Source organism: Semicossyphus pulcher, unplaced genomic scaffold (assembly GCF_022749685.1).
Source record: "Semicossyphus pulcher isolate SPU_LCO1_2020_fin unplaced genomic scaffold, fSemPul1.0.p SCAF_22, whole genome shotgun sequence".
NCBI classification, from domain to species: domain Eukaryota; kingdom Metazoa; phylum Chordata; class Actinopteri; order Labriformes; family Labridae; genus Semicossyphus; species Semicossyphus pulcher.
The window spans coordinates 7,561,642-7,579,035 of record NW_027211696.1 but is presented as its reverse complement, the minus strand read 5'-3'; positions in this window follow the sequence as shown (position 1 = coordinate 7,579,035).

The following is a 17,394-nucleotide window of genomic DNA, read 5'->3' as shown; positions in this document are numbered from 1 at the left end:
CCTAAAAATGGGCCTCTTAACTTCCTATAAATTGTACTGTAACAGCTAATAGATACATGTAATGCAGTCAGTACCACCTTAATTATCATAATAAACCATTTTAAACAGTCATTCTTAATCTGATGTTTATGCCGTTATAACTTTAATACCCTGGTCAAAGTGATTATTTTTAAAGTTACTGTTTGATTGTGAATTTAAAGCTCCTTCAATGTGAAGATTTCAGCCCACTTTTCTCCAAAAGCATTGTTAAGTGCATGTTTACATGTTACCACTGATCACCTCATCTTCTCTTTGGACATGGCCGTGTTACTCTGGCAACTCCAAGTGGCAGCTTTAAATATGACAATTTGGCATGGAGAGAAGTGCATTCAGCGATCTCCCTGACCATTGGTCCATCTGGTCTTGTTTACGCTTTGTTTTGAAATGTGTGACGGTCGATCTGATTCTAAATGGACAGCGCTAAATACAGGAATAACCCACCAATAAGGCACGTGGTGCTGTCACTCAAACCACTTTGCAAGGTTGTCTTGGTAACTTTTGACAATAGACTTTTTTTTAGATGAAACACTTCCTGATGCAACAGGACATAACAGAAAAATACCTCATCAACACAGGATTTTGTGGTTCTTTTGCAAGTAGCAGGTGACTTTGTCCTGCCAAAGACAAAACGAATAGCATGACATACAGTATATGTTGACAGACAGACTAAATAACCGTGCATGTGGCCCTTTAACTTAGGCTTTAAGAAATCTGAACACAAACTGGAGACACATGACACACATGTGAACCGCATTGTGTCTCGTCCCGTCACTTGTGTTCAGATCATTGAATAGATTTTAAAACAGAAACCATCTTTGCCCCGTCTTAGTTTTTAGAAACTGTTGGTGGACTAGGGAGGTCATCATACAGCTTTTCAAACCCACCAATGAGCTTGTTGTCTGTACTGTTTGGAGAAATAGGCTATATAGTCTTTTATTGAGTCAGTGCTCTACTGTCCCTGTAACCTGGTTCAGGGCCCATGACATGTCACTATCATGTCATTTCTTACAGAGTTTAAAGCTGCCTGGAATAAAAAAACATTCATTTTTAACTTGTGCCATAAACCTGAAATGTCACCTTACTTCCTTACTTCCTTTTTTCTTATTTGCCACTAGTATCTCACCCTGCACTTTTTATGTACAGGAGAGGAGACATTCCTCTCTGCTTTGTACTTGCACGCTGGTAGATTGGGGGTGATTTTTTTGGTCATATGGGACAGATTGATTGTCCTGAGAACCAAACATAATTTAGAATAGAGAATATTGAACAAAGAATTACATATTTATTTGAAATAATAACTTTGAAATTTGAGTACCTTGATGTAACCAAAGACGTGATTACTCTCAAGCTCACCTTTTTATTCACCACTACCCAATCACAACCCATAGTTCTTATAGAAATACTTCAGAGGTCAAGGTCACGATGATGTGTAATTTACAGGTATTAAAAATGTAACAATTTGATTTATTTTGTTTTCAGGCAGATGGGACCCTTCACTGATAGGACGGAAGAGGATCTATGAGGTCAGGTGAGCAACAGAAACTGTTTAGGTTTAATGTCAGCGTTGTTTAGTCGCCTTACACCAACACGATACTTTACATCTCTAAATTTGAAGAATGTGCGTCATCTGATAAAAGAACAGCTATACAAATTTTCATGCAAGTGCTTTTTTTTTTATATGTATGCTAATCAAACATGAATGTGGACGTGTATAGAGATTACATAATATTATCAGTTAGCAAATAGTTATCCTTTGTTCAGCTGTCCGTGGTACTCACTTTGACATCCGCATTGTGAAGCATGTTAGCATTGAGCTTATATAACTGGGTGCAGTCCTCCTGGCAGACGTCCCGATTCGTAACATTTAAAGTAATATGATGAAACTAATTCAATACCTTGAATGGCTTCAACCCGTCTGCTTAAGGTACAGTTGTGCTCATAAGTTTACATACCCTGGCAGAATTTTTGGCCATTTTTCAGAGAATATGAAGGATAAGAGAAAACTCCCATGGTTAGTGGTTGGTGTGGTGGCAATTTCTGATGACGAGGCCAACAGTTCTTTGGGAAACATAGATGTCTTCTGATGTCATTTAATTGAAGAATATTAAAAGATGAGTAAAAGCAATTAACAACTCGGGTGGGTCAGACCAGTACTACACAGAACGCAGCTGTCTAACTGACTGACACAGAATCAAGGTTCACAGTGTACCTGACCCTGGAGAGGAGTAGACAATACATATCCTGAAAATTAACCTTAGCTGATTATACCATGATAATTAAATTCAAGTGTATGAGTATGTAAGCCTTCAACAACATCAACCTGTCTGGGACATGTGATCACAGCAGAGGGCAAATCCCTCTCTCCCAAAAGTGTTCAGGCTGTATTGGAGCTCCCCAAACAGGAAACAACAACAAATGATGAGTTTCCTTTGCATGACGTCATATTCCCGACAATGGATCCCTAACTACTCTGAACAACAAGCTCCTCTCTCATCTTTGATTCATGACAACAACTCTCTGCCCATCATGATAAGATCACGTGGACACCTGAAGCCCAACAGGTTTTCACTGACTTCAAGTCTGCACTGTTCCAACTCTAGGTTTATCTGACCCTGATAAACATTTTGTACAGTTCGTAGATAACAAAGCATGCTATTCAACATCAGTGTTGTGCCAAAAACACTGTGTTAGATTACGTCATGTTGCCTTTAAAAATAGTAATAATGATAATAAAGCTGGATCCAGTGGCAATAATCTCTCTCTGTGTGTCAGAGCTGCAGCAGCTGCAGGAAGGCTGCACTAGCCTCTGGATGCTCAGTCGAGTACTCTGATTTGACTCTTATGGTTCCACATGCTGTCACACACATTCTGCACACTCAGAAAACATCACAACTTTCTGCGCAGCGCTGGTTTAAAGTATCACACTACCTTATTGGACATGCCTAACATCACTGTAAAAAAAAAAAAAAAAGGTTTTGTTCTTAACTCCGCCTCCCTCCTGCCCACTGAGGAGGATGGAGAGGCTGATGACTCACATGATTGTGTTCAAGTTTTACAGGAAGTTTGCTCTCCCAGAGTGGATCTGAAAGATGTATCTATTCCAAATGCTAACCTCGAGTTTTTCGTTGATGGCTCTGCCTCATGTGATGAAAAAGGGAAGAATCAAACGGGGTTTGCAGCAGTTACACAACATGAAGTTGTGATATCAGGTAAATTACCCTCACACTATTCGACTCAAGCAGCTGATCTTGTCGCCCTCATAGAAGCCTGTAAACAAGCTGCTGGTAAATCTGTTAACATCTACACTGACTCTCGATACGAATTTGGAGCTCTCTCTCTTCTGCTCTCTGGAGACACGGAGGATTTTAAAATCCTCAGGTAAACCTGTTTCTAACCATTTATTGGTCTCATCACTCCTTGATGCTGTTTTGCTCCCCTCAGCAGTTTCTGTAATCAAGTGTGAAGCACACACACGACGTGATGATGCTGCTTCTCGTGGAAATGCGTCAGCAAAGGCAGCAGCCCGCTCTGGTGATGTATTTAACATGTTCTCATCCTCACATTTGTCTGACACTCCACCTGATCTAACAGCCTTCTTTTATTGTGTCTGTTGTGATTTTTAGTTTTGTTTAGAAACTGATTTTGGTATTTTTATGTGCCTGATTGTGTTGTAGTGTTACATGTGGTGTCTTGACGGTGATTGAAGCTGCTGTAGCAGTGAAATTTCCTGTAAAGGATTAATAAAGTATCTAACTAATTAACTAACTAACCAACTAACTAACATCAAAGAAATGTCTGAATTTTTGGGGGTTTAATTTAAAACACCACTGCTCCTATCAGCCTCAGAGTGCAGGTGCAGTAGAGCATGAAAATGGTTCCTTTTAAAGCTAAAGCTAAATGCTAAAGCTGAGGATGCTGGACTTTATATAAGTCTGGTGTGTTTTATTGTGTAGCCATGTGAGTGAAGGCTGTTAGATCAGGTGGAGTGTCAGACAAATGTGAGGATGAGAACATGTTAAATACATCACCAGAGCGGGCTGCCGCCTTTGCAGCTGCGTCCGCTGACGCATTTCCACGAGAAGCAGCATCATCACGTCGTGTGTGTGCTTCACACTTGATTACAGAAACTGCTGAGGGGAGCAAAACAGCATCAAGGAGTGATGAGACCAATAAATGGTTAGAAACAGGTTTACCTGAGGATTTTAAAATCCTCCGTGTCTCCAGAGAGCAGAAGAGAGAGAGCTCCAAATTCGTATCGAGAGTCAGTGTCGATGTTAACAGATTTACCAGCAGCTTGTTTACAGGCTTCTATGAGGGCGACAAGATCAGCTGCTTGAGTCGAATAGTGTGAGGGTAATTTACCTGATATCACAACTTCATGTTGTGTAACTGCTGCAAACCCCGTTTGATTCTTCCCTTTTTCATCACGTGAGGCAGAGCCATCAACGAAAAACTCGAGGTTAGCATTTGGAATAGATACATCTTTCAGATCCACTCTGGGAGAGCAAACTTCCTGTAAAACTTGAACACAATCATGTGAGTCATCAGCCTCTCCATCCTCCTCAGTGGGCAGGAGGGAGGCGGAGTTAAGAACAGAACATTTATTTACAGTGATGTTAGGCATGTCCAATAAGGTAGTGTGATACTTTAAACCAGCGCTGCGCAGAAAGTTGTGATGTTTCCTGAGTGTGCAGAATGTGTGTGACAGCATGTGGAAACATAAGAATCAAATCAGAGTACTCGACTGAGCATCCAGAGGCTAGTGCAGCTTTCCTGCAGCTGCTGCAGCTCTGACACACAGAGAGATTATTGCCACTGGATCCAGCTTTATTATTATTATTACTATTTTTAAAGGCAACATGACGTAATCTAACACAGTGTTTTTGGCTCAACACTGATGTTGAATAGCATGCTTTGTTATCTACAAACGGTACAAAAGCTTTATCAGGGTCAGATAAACCTAGAGTTGGAACTTTTGTAAGTGCAGACTTGAAGTCAGTGAAAACCTGTTGGGCTTCAGGTGTCCACGTGATCTTATCATGATGGGCAGAGAGTTGTTGTCATGAATCAAAGATGAGAGAGGAGCTTGTTACTCAGAGTAGTTAGGGATCCATTGTCGGGAATATGACGTCATGCAAAGGAAACTCATCATTTGTTGTTGTTTCCTGTTTGGGGAGCTCCAATACAGCCTGAACACTTTTGGGAGAGAGGGATTTGCCCTCTGCTGTGATCACATGTCCCAGACAGGTTGATGTTGTTGAAGGCTTACATACTCATACACTTGAATTTAATTATCATGGTATAATCAGCTAAGGTTAATTTTCAGGATATGTATTGTCTACTCCTCTCCAGGGTCAGGTACACTGTGAACCTTGATTCTGTGTCAGTCAGTTAGACAGCTGCGTCCTGTGTAGTACTGGTCTGACCCACCCGAGTTGTTAATTGCTTTTACTCATCTTTTAATATTCTTCAATTAAATGACATCAGAAGACATCAGATTTGCCCTCTGCTGTGATCACATGTCCCAGACAGGTCACTTTAGTTTGAGCAAACTGCAGTTTTGTGAGACTTGCTTTGTGGCCATTTTCCGCTATAAACGTCAGCAGTGCGAGTGTGTCTTCTTGACAGGCTTCAGCTGAAGGGCTTCACACCTTTAGATCGAAGGTACTGAATGAGGGTGGAGCCTCGATGGAAAATGCGAACCGGCACTGACTATCGGGGTGTACTGGGACCGAAAAAAAAACAAAACGCATTAGTGTGGTCGACAACCAAAAAATGAGTAGTGGTGGTGTGGGTAACTTGTTTAAATTTAAAGTTATATGGGGGGTAGGGCAATTTATTTTAGGACCCCCGACTTCCCCCCTGGAGAGCAAAGAAGGACTATCTTATCTTGTTTACGAGGGCAAGTTGGCTGATTAGAGTACCATTTGGGGATGAGGTAGGGGGTTTTGACACTGTATATAAGCTTGAACACTCTGACCGAAAGGCAGAGAACTGCTGTACTTCTCTCCATGCTGCATGTAAAATGTAAGTAAAGAGACGTGATTCATAACATTGAGTTTGCTTGTTCTTCACAAATTATCTTCAGGAGGAGAATTTCCCACACATTTGGTGTCAGAAGTGGGATGGACGTTTCACTGATCGACTCCTGAGTCTGGACTGAGGGTAAAACAGCCGGCAGGGGTCTTTTTTGAGACTCAGGGTGACCTCCCCACAAAAAAGGGTGATAGGAACCCGCCTGAAGTCAGACAAAGGGTTTCGAACAGTGGATGCTCCATCTATTTTTTGGGGTGAGTACAGTGTTATGAATCATTTTCTCGATGGTACCTGTGTAATTTCTGTGTTTAAAGGACAACTGTTTCCTTGTACGTTACAAGTATTCATCTTTTTATTATTATAATAATTATTAATACTTTAATTTCACAAATATGTGACCACCTCTTGTGTGGCCCGGGAGTCAGGGAGGTGCTTGGGGTACTGGACTGTGTTAGGACAGTCTGAAATCAGAGGACCTGATCCCTGCCTGACCCCTCTCCACACAGACACCCTCTTGTCAGTCCCAGATGCGCAGACTCCACCTGGAGAGGTGCGGTCTGCTCTCAAGGTAGATCTGACCTGCAACAGGTCAACCACCTCCTACTGGTGTGGTGGCGGCCTAGAGCAAACAACAGCAACAGACAGAGCATGGGAATTGGAGGAGAGGAGGGGAGGAGGGAGGAGGGAAGAGAAAGAGAAAGGGAGGGAAGGAAAACGCACACACACACACACACACACACACACACACCAATATAAAACTTTTGTTTCTTAGTTGTTTTATTAGCTCTCTAACTTGTGAGCTATGTCATATCTCACTTGTCTCTCTACATGTTGTATTTGTATTGCACCCTTTGTGAATGATTTGTATTGCTTTGTTTGTTGTTACTGGCCTTGCACTAATAAAAAAAATCAAGGTGCCACTGAGGTATGCCCTAATTCTCATCCTTGTCTTTTACAGGTGTTTGCCAACAAATGTTGGTTTTCTGTGATTGATTTGGCATGTGCATATTTAGCATTCCTGTTTGCCCTGACTCACAGTTTTGGTTTGCTGCCACATTCAATGGTAAAATGAAAGCCAATGTGTGGCAGCACACTTGTTCGGTATGTTGATGACCTCTTGGTGTGTTTTCCCTACACAAGATTATTATCAAGCTGACACGGTGTTGTTGCTGCAGTTTGTTGCACGATCAGTGTGTTACCTTCTCTTTTTAGGCATAGCAGGCTATTGCCATCCATGGATTTTTGATTTTGTGGAGATCTCCCTCCCCATGTATGACATGACTTGACATGGGGAAAGACTGACTTGGACTTGACTTGACAGAAACAGCATTGACTGACTTAAGAAAGTTTTAAGACTCTCAGACTAACAAGGATTGGACTTCAATCATCCTCATATTCTTACACCCACCACACTGCAAACTGATCCACTTGCATTCAAAAGCCTAACTGATTTCATTTATACTGATGGGCATACACCCGACCCATCAAAGGAGGGCGTAATGGACTGATGTTACTAAGGGTGCAAGAGGGCACAGAGGGAAGTGGCATTGGCATGTCACCAGAGGAACCACCCAGAAGAAGACGTGTATAAATTGTGTCAAAATAGCTGTTTTAGTCGAACGGTGTTATTGTTGGTGTACTCTTTTCTTTGGTGTTATTGGTAGTGTAATTGTAGTTTCTTGTGGTGTATTGTGTTTTTTATTTTTTGAAAAGTCATACAGTTTAACTCAAATTGAAAGTGTGATGTAAAATGTTTAATACAATTCCCAATATGATGTGTTTACACTTTGTGTCAAAAGGAGGGAATGTGGGAATTTCCCCTCACACTGCGCATGGGACGTACTTGGACGTTCCAACATGACACAATCCAAAACACAAGGCCAAGTCGACCTGTCATTGGCTACAGCAGAATAAAGTGGTGGGTAGTTTCTGTTGTCATTATGATTTAAAAAGAGTAAACACAGTTGTTTGATAATAAATGGCTTCACCCAACCGCTAACCACGAGTGAAAGAAAAGTTTTTGAGTTATCCTTCATATTCTCTGAAAAATGGCCAAAAAATCCCAAATTCTGCCAGGGTATGTAAACTTATGAGCACAGCTGTACCTTATTATTAGTTATTGCGTGACTACTTTGCTACACAAAGCCGCCAAAGTTGTGTACACACCCATTGTCAGTATTTATATGAGCTCACTTTGTTTAATAACAAGCCTGATGTTGGAGCTTGGACACGCAGTATCGACAGTAGCATTTGCAGTGTTAAGTGTTTATTTGTTATGATTCAGAGATGAATCATGATGGACAATGGTTTGCATGAGTAATGTCGGTCAAATCAATTACTCCTCCGACAAATTCAATAGCTACACCCATCAGACACAACATTAGAACCACTGACAGCTGAAGTGAATAACATTACATTATCTTATTACAATAGTACCTGTCAGAAGGGTGGGTTATGTAAGACAGCAAGTGAACATTTTGTATTCAAAGTTGATGTGTTGGAAGCAGGAAAAATGGGCTAGCGTAAGGATGTGAGCAACTTTGACACGGGCCATATTGTGATGGCTTAACGAGTGGGTCAGAGCATCCCCAAAACTGCAGCTCTTGTGGAGTGTTCCCGGTCTGCAGTGGTCAGTACCCAGACCAAAAGTGGTCCAAGGAAGGAAAAAGGCCAAGGCTCATTGATGTGCTTGGGGAGAGAAGGCTGGCCCTTGTGGTCCGATCCAACAGAAGAGCTACTCTAGCTCAAACTGCTGAAAAAGTTAATGCTGGTTCTGATACAAAGGTGTCAGAACACACAGTGCATCGCACTTTGTTGCATATGGAGCTGCGTAGCGTCAGACCGGTCAGGGTGCCAATGCTGACCCCTGTCCACTGCTGAAAGCGCCTACAATGGGCACGAGAGCATCAGAACGTGGCCTGTTCTTATGAATCACGTTTCCTTTTACAGCATGTGGATGACCGGGTGCGAGTCCATCGCTTTCCTGGGGAAGACATGGCACCAGGATGCACTATGGGAAGAAGGCAAGTCGGCAGAGGCAGTGTGATGCTTTGGGCAATGATTTGCTGGGAAACCTTGGGTCCTGCCAGTGATGTAGAACTTAACTTGATCCGAACCACCAACCTAAACGTGGTTGGAAACCAAGTACACCCCTTCATGGAAATGGTATTCCCTAATGGCGGTGGCCTCTTTAAGCAGGATAATGTGCCCTGCCACACTGAAAACATGGTTCAGGAATGGTTCGGGTTGGGTTTACTTTATTTTATTTTATACCTAGAGCAGACATCCTTGATTCAGGTCTAAACCTTAAATAAATATACATTTTGAAAATAAAATGTAGCCTCTAAATATTGTTTTGCTAATGAGATGAAAAACAAGTTGGATGGTGTATATATTGTCCAATGTTCAGTTTTATCCCTCAAAATACTCGCAAAATTTAAGGCAGGGTCAGAAACTAAGTTTCTTCTCACCTGTTACTGTAAGAGGTCACTGATCATTTTTAGTGGCCACTTAATTTTTGGCTGACCGCCGGGGTCAGCCCTACACATGGGTCTATATGTGACTGAAAAACTGACTAACTGACTGAGTGACGTTACTCTCACAACCGCACACAGAGGGAGTTGCGACATCTCAATGGCGGATCATGGAGCTTAATGGACCTCCACTGACGCGACTCTCTGTCTATACGACTCTGGATACTTTGTTCGGTGAGTAGGCGGGGCTGCTCCTCCGCTGCTCGTCCGCCGCCCTCACCTACCTCCGCAGCGTGCACCTGCTTTCAAACACGTCATCGGCCTCATAAGGACGGTCCTTGTAACACATTGCCCACAAAAGCGCACATTGACCTGATGCGGTCAGCCACATACTAGTCTTGTTTACTATGTTACAATGTTCCAGTTTCTTTTTAGCAGATGCTTTCATCCAAAGACTTAGACTTAGACTTAGACTTAGACTCAACTTTATTGATCCCTTTGGGATGACTCCCTCTGGGAAATTCAGTCTCCAGCAGCTTATACAGTACAATACAATAGGAAAGAATCAGCACACAGGGTAAAAAATAAAGATCAAAATATATATATCTATCTATAGATAGATATATATAAAAAGTACAAAATTAGATAACAAAATATATAAAATATACACTCTTAGAAAATATACAAGTAAACAGTGGGTAATTGACCTGGTATTTAGTTCGATTAAACTAAATTAGGTTATTGCACTGTGGTTGAGAGATTATTGCACATTGACAGATTTTTATTGCACATATGACCCTTTGAGAAATAAATAAATATTACTATTGGATAAAAGAAGATAACTACTATTAACTTTGTGAGGTGAGTTAGTGGCTACCGCTTGTGAGAGAGTCTGTCCCTGTTACCTCCTCCCCCTAAGTGAGGAGTTGTACAGCCTGATGGCATGAGGGACAAAGGAGTTCTTCAGTCGGTAAAGCGACGCACATTTGAGAGTTACTAGCATAAATATTGAATGTAGCATTAAACCTTAATCCGTGACTATTCTGAACTTGATGACATCTTTAACAAATATTTATTAATTTAAGATCAGCAGAAAGTTCTGTTTGTCATCGTTACACAGCTAATATTTACCCTGCGATTTGGCAGGTGGCAGGTGCTAATTTCATTCCCTGATTAAAATAGAAGGTCTTGTGTCTTAATTCTGCCTTTAAACAACATCATGCCCATATATTATTGACTCAATAGTGGGTTAAGCTGTCTCTGTACCAATGAGGTGTTTGGACCCAGTTTTGGTCCAACTTTTCAATTGCTTTTTTAATGCCCTTTGGATTACTTGATAATCATAACACTGACACACTAACACTTTACTGGCCTTACAGCTTTATTATCTTTTATCACTTCTTTCTTTTCCCTGAGAAACTTCCTTGACATTTAACTTCCTCCTGTTCATCTTATTACAAGTTCTTTTACTTTATTAGAGTCATTTTGCTTCTGTCAAAACTACACTCCACAGCATCTTTACATGGTACAATGCTGGATAGACCTGGTACAGTCTATCCAGCATTAAACAGTGATGGCCTCCTCAGAGGTGACCCCTGAGTAATCATATCAAATGTGATAACTCTTATAAATATCCTTTTATGTTTGCGTATTTCTTCCGTGCTTCTAGCGACGGCAGCTTTTGTATCAACTGAAAATGAGCCAATAACAAAACATCCCCTAGGCCAAACACAAATCTAGGCTAAGTATCAGGCTTTGTTAGAACTGTTTCCTCATTTCAGTGTTATTATTCTTGTGTGGTGTACAACTGCTCCACTTATATTATCTTTTAACTTTCAGAGAGGCGTTGGCTCAATCTTAGGTATTCTTTGGATGTTGTAGCTCTTGGTGTTGTTAATGCTGTCTGCGGTTTTCTTAATATTTGTCCACGCTGACATACATCTATGAAGGTGGACTTAGGTAGGGCATGGAGAGTGTTGTTTCGGATTTATTTGCTGTTGCATTTTCATGTAACCCAGCATGTCAACAACCTTTAGCCCAGGCACTCTGTGTGTTTAATTTAACCAGTATTAAAGGTTGGTTGATTACACACATAGATCATTTTAAAGTGCATGATACATCATCCCAGCACACGAATGAAAAAGTGGATTAAACTAGTCCGCCCAATGTGTGTGTTAAAATCCATGTTGGTGGAGGCAAACTTGATCTATATTGGTTTTCATGCAATTTCTATTTCTACTTCTTCTTTGCCAAATTTGCAATTCTACCTTTAAAACGTTTTTCAAATACTTTAAAGTTCATCTAAATGCCAGTGAGTAAGAGCCCTGTGACATGCAGGAAAACACAACCCCGGGATTTTCACGACATTTTCTGAATCTTTTGTAATTCAAATTGTGTTACAAATACGACAATAGGTAAATATATCGGTTATGATTTAAAGGGCCAGTTCGCCTATCATGCTATTATCAGGAGCTAATGCCATTATGGAAGGGGACGCTATCCGCTTCACCAATGGGCCATGGAAAACTACACTTCCTCAATCTAGGACAACCGCCTCCGATGTCATGTCTAATCAAAAATCGTCAGGTTTCCACATTGTATTTCGGATTCTGCACCGCTCTGAGCCATTGCCTGCAGCAAAACGGTAGTATATCACTTCAGTGTCTCGCTGGGCCGTTCCTTTCAGAGGGAGGGGCGCAATGCTCACTGGGTGTTGTAGGAATATAGAATGGTTGAAACCACGAGCTGTTTGTACAACTTTCTCCACAGCTATGGCGCCAATTTCAAATATTATTAACACCAGCTTTGACTGACAGTGGAAAAATCAACTGCTGTTGCATACTAGGGCAGACGCGTTACCTTTCTTAAGTTATATTGAAGCACCTTTCCCTCTGTCTGTTATACTGATAGCTCTCACTGTGTGTAAATGTGATTTGTCCCTACTTTAATCAGGTTTAATCAGGTTTCTGTCTTTTCCTCTGATCTTTTTTATGAAAAGAAATGATTGTGGTATAATACACAAAAAAGGTGATATATCTTGGCTTGTAGGAACAGCATCAAAGGCCTGTAGTAAAGTGTGTTGTGTTGGTGTGACAATATCTGAATGAATGAATGAATGAATATGAATTTAATATGTCACAAACATGCTTATCTTACTTTAAGTAATCGTGCAGCTCTTATCAGTGACAATGATAAGTAGCCGGTGTGCAAATAATTCAGATAAAATGTGGTTTGACCTAAAGGTAGAAGTTGTTCCACTGGACAGTGAACAGTTTTAATTAATGATATTTAAAGTGGAAGTCTGTTTTGCATAGCAGGTTCTTCTTGCCGCCTGCTTCGAGAAATCGCGTGCAGGTCTGAAAGCAAAACACATGCTTAACTACCTCGCCCGACCTCTGTGTAAGCATCGTAACCTCTTGCCCTCTGGGGTCAAATCCTCCTCCTGGCCATCACCATGTTCACTGTACAATGAAAGGTTAGAGGTTAAGGGAAAGTCAGTGACTGGTTCATAGTAGCTGAGAAAGCTGCCTTGCATTGATTTATTGTAAGGCTCTTCTAAGGTTGCTTTGATGAAAGGCAAAGGGTTAGGGTTAGGGTTTGCTAGCACAGATAGCATGTGTCCAGTAGAATTGTAGCCAATCCGTGTTAGCTTGCTTCAGAAGGCAGCGTTAAGTATGTGGATGCAGGCGAAGCAGACCATATGTTTTCATTTCATACTTAAAGTCTTCACCGTAATAATTGTGTTGTGTTGACAGCAATTGTTAAAAACCTTGGCTGCAAACCAAATTTGTCACATGTCAGACAAATTTTGTTCCCGCTTTATTGATTGTTCTTTAATTCGTCTGAAGCTTCCTGTTTGGCCTCTTTTGGTGTCTCTTTGGGAATGTGGTAAGACTACATTCAAGAATCAAAACAAGTTTAGGAGCACGGCCAAGACTAAGTTTTCTTCATGTTGAGACTAAACAATTCTCTATGACCTAGTAGAAGCGTGTAGCAGCATCTGTATCTGCAGAGATCCTAGCCTCTACCCGTATGTTCTTATCTGATGTAAAGACACAAAATGCAACAAAGGGCTGAGTCCTGGCTGTGATGCTGTAACAAGGTAAAAACAGTCTTAATATATCAACCTGTCTCAACCAGAGAGAAAACAGTTTATTGACCAGTTCAATATTCTCCATCTGTCTCAGTGGCCCTTCTTCCTTGTTCTTGAAGAAATGATCCCACTGAATGACCAGAAGTTAAATACTTTGATATATTTGATCAAATCACATGATCATAGTGGCACAAAGTCTGATGATATAAAGCAAAACTGTTTGAGTAAGAACGTGTGGAATAAACAGAGTAAATGTTTTCCATGTTTTTTCTGGCGCCGTCGTCAGACATTTCGAGTCTAAGAATAACAAACGTGTCCCCACTTTCCTTTTAATCTTCTAGTAAATTCTTGTATGTAAGGAGCGGTACAGCACTAGACTCACAACATACGCTTTGTGTTGTGAATTATGATAAACAACTTTTTTTTCCACTGGGTCTGTCAGCAGTCCTGTAACCCCTTTCTGCCTGAGACTGCACCTGAATTCCTCCTGTCATGCTTTCCATTGTGTGCTTTGTCAACAACTTTTACCTGGTTTTCTTACATAACATGCAGTCATACTGTTTTTAACATATAGATATAATCATGATATAGTTACTATAAAAGGATCATGGTAGTAGCTAGTAGTCCTAGAGTCAGTGCGAGCAGGAATGATTGAATGAATCTGATATATTTTGCTGTGTGACTCACTTGGTAATAAGATGTTTTATTGTTGCAGTTATGGTGCAGTAATAAAATACAGGTGTCCTAGATTTACTTGTCGTATGTGTTATTAATTGTTCCTTATTACATTTATCTTAAATTGAAAAGTTTCCCTAACGTGTCTCTCAGCTTATCTTTATGACCGTGGTCGTGGTAGCACAGGTGTGCCGTTTGCAGTAATTCAAAACACGGCTGCAGTAATTGGAAGACTATCCCTTTGTCTGGAATTATATGCACTATACCACAACATTAAGCCAGGGTTGAGCTTCGTTTTACCGCTTTGATGTCGGTTATGTGAGCACTTTTACAACATAAACTTGTACTTCCTGTTGAGCATGTAAGGCCTTTGGCCTTTAACACAAGGGGAAGTACAACTTAAAAAAAAAGGTGTTGAAATGACCGACAATAGAAAGTTTTGGCAATAGTACCTGGCGTCACTATAGTTGTCTGGAAATAATAGAAGTCGGGATTCCATGACACCATTTTTTTCCCCAGCCTGAGTTTCTTCCTTGTCACTCATAGTTTACCTTATGAAATCACTTAGGCATCCTGCTCTGCACTGCTTCCTCCTTGTTTAGTTCTTAAATGTGTTCTATGTGTAATATGAGCTTTCCTTTGCCATATAAATTCCCCTACAGAAAGGAGACGCTGAGGCCTTTTGTCTGCTCTGGGTTACACCGACTATGTCAACCAAACATTAGAAATCAGAGCTTCTTTATCCATCTGTTCTGAATGTTTACTGCATGTGTTTATACACATAATCTGCACACATTTTCATGATTCCACCAAACGTCTGTGTGTCTGTTACAGATGAAAATACGGTGCAAAGCTGACTTCTGGATATTTAAAGCGCCAGAGATTAAATGATGTATTTAAATGACAATTACTGTCAAGACATGTGGACAAGCCTGCTGGAGTAATGTGTAGTTATGTAACAAAATATTTCCCAGGCTTGACTAATACCTATTGTAATTTGCTCTCTAAGTACAAGCACTTAAACATTAAATATTAACTACAATCTACAAGCTGCGTGAGACAGTAGTGTAATGATGCGGAGTGCAAAGGATGCTGAACTACTATGATAAAAAAAACATGTAACAGATGTGTTAATTTACATGAGGTCGATAGTTTTACAGTATTTACAGTCAAAACAGTGTGAACAGAGTCGTGTCAGATAAGGGATGATATTTACATTCCTGTAAATACGTTCCTGTGCTGTTTGGTGGCAGATCCGAACCGAACAGTGATGGAAGTGCACAGAACAGACTGCATTAGAATGGGCTGGATGTTTACCAGTTGCTCATTCATCAGGAAACAAAAATCCATTAACCTCAGTGCAAACCTGTTGTTCAAGGGTCTTCCCAGAGCTTAATCTTCCTCCAGGTAGAAAATAATAGTAAGACAGAGAGAGGAATAACCCTGCTACGTCAGATCTAAGTCGGGCTTCTGAGTCATAGCGATCTCTCAAACCAGCTGCATACAGCAACATGGAGCTAAAAATAGAAGGGAGGAGGCTGGGGGAAGTTAAGGTTGAGATAAGTTCTTGTTTTTAATGTTAATTTTAGTCATTTATAAAACAAAATGTAAGACAAAGAAGCAATTTAGCCAGGGCTGTACATACATATTGAGAGATTTAAGATTTGACCTGTTGTTCCTCAAACTAACCTGTAGTGTAGCAAGACTCCACAAAGCATGACTCTAGAAAACTACAAGTCGTTGTTGACCTTAAACTCTTGTCACATTGCATTGAAAGATTTGAAAGCAATAAAAAAGCCTAATATGTTTTTCTTATTCACGTGTCAGCGAATGTGCTACATGTAAAACCAGTTTAACAACAATTTTGAGACAATAATAATTGCTAACCACTAATTAGGTCTTCAGTTGTTTACTAAATTTTTTGGATTCTTAAGCTTAGATTTCCAGTATGTTGTTCGCTCCTATTTATCGTAACTAGTCGGGGTAAACACGCCTTTTATTTATTTTTATTTCACCTTTATTTTACCAGGAAATAATCCCATTGTGATACAAGATCTCTTTTACAAGGGAGTCCTGGCCACGACGGCAGCATAGAAAGTTTTACAAGAACAGACATAAGAGTAATAACAGCAACATAAAGTTTCAAGTACAGAACAGACAGCAGACTAAGACAGGCAAAAAATTCATCCACCGATAGCTTAATAGCATTCAGCGCTAGGACAGTTGCATTCACTGGTCGAATGCTCTTTAATCCGGCTTTTATAATCAAATGACTTCACTTCATTGTCTCCGGAATGAAGTGTGCTGCTTCCTTATGTTCTTAGGAAAGGTTAGGTCTGTGTTGTCCAACTTTGTATACTAAGTTGTTGTCATCACAAATGACATTTTCCAAAAAGCTCTGCTTCCTGGATCATAGGGGATCAACACCAACAAAACTATGCAGCATTGTTGAATCCTACAAAACCTGTTATTTCTATTAATAAATATAAACATGTTTCCATATGACTGAGGTGAATTGTTCCTTCATTGCAAAAGCAGAATTTCCTCACAGCAGGCTCCTGTCAGATACCTTTAGAAGAAAACTGGCGCCTCACTGACCAACAGACTGGAGAAATATGATTTCTTGCTAAACCCCGAAGTTGACTAACAATGTTTCAGCCATTGCAGCTAATTTCTGCTTTTTTGAGTTCCTTCACTGGGCCTGAGTAGTGCAACTTCCAGGGGGATGTTGCAAAAACAATGATTTGCAGATAGAAACATGACCTTGCACTTTGTTAGCAAACAAATATATATACATATATGTTTACTGTATATATTTTTTTTTTTTAAGTAATTTTTTGTGCCTTTATTGTCAGAGAGGACAGTGGGTAGTGCCAGAAACAGGGGAAGTGAGAGTGGGAGCGACACTCGGCCAAGGGTGGGGGTCGAACCCGGGGCCGCCGCATCGAGGACTGTAGCCTCTGTAAATGGGAAATGCGATTTAACCACTGAGCTACACCGACACCCCATGAGACAATAGTTTTTATTGTCAAAATGGTTTCGCTTAAACAAAATAGTGCATGGTTGCAATTGTTCAGT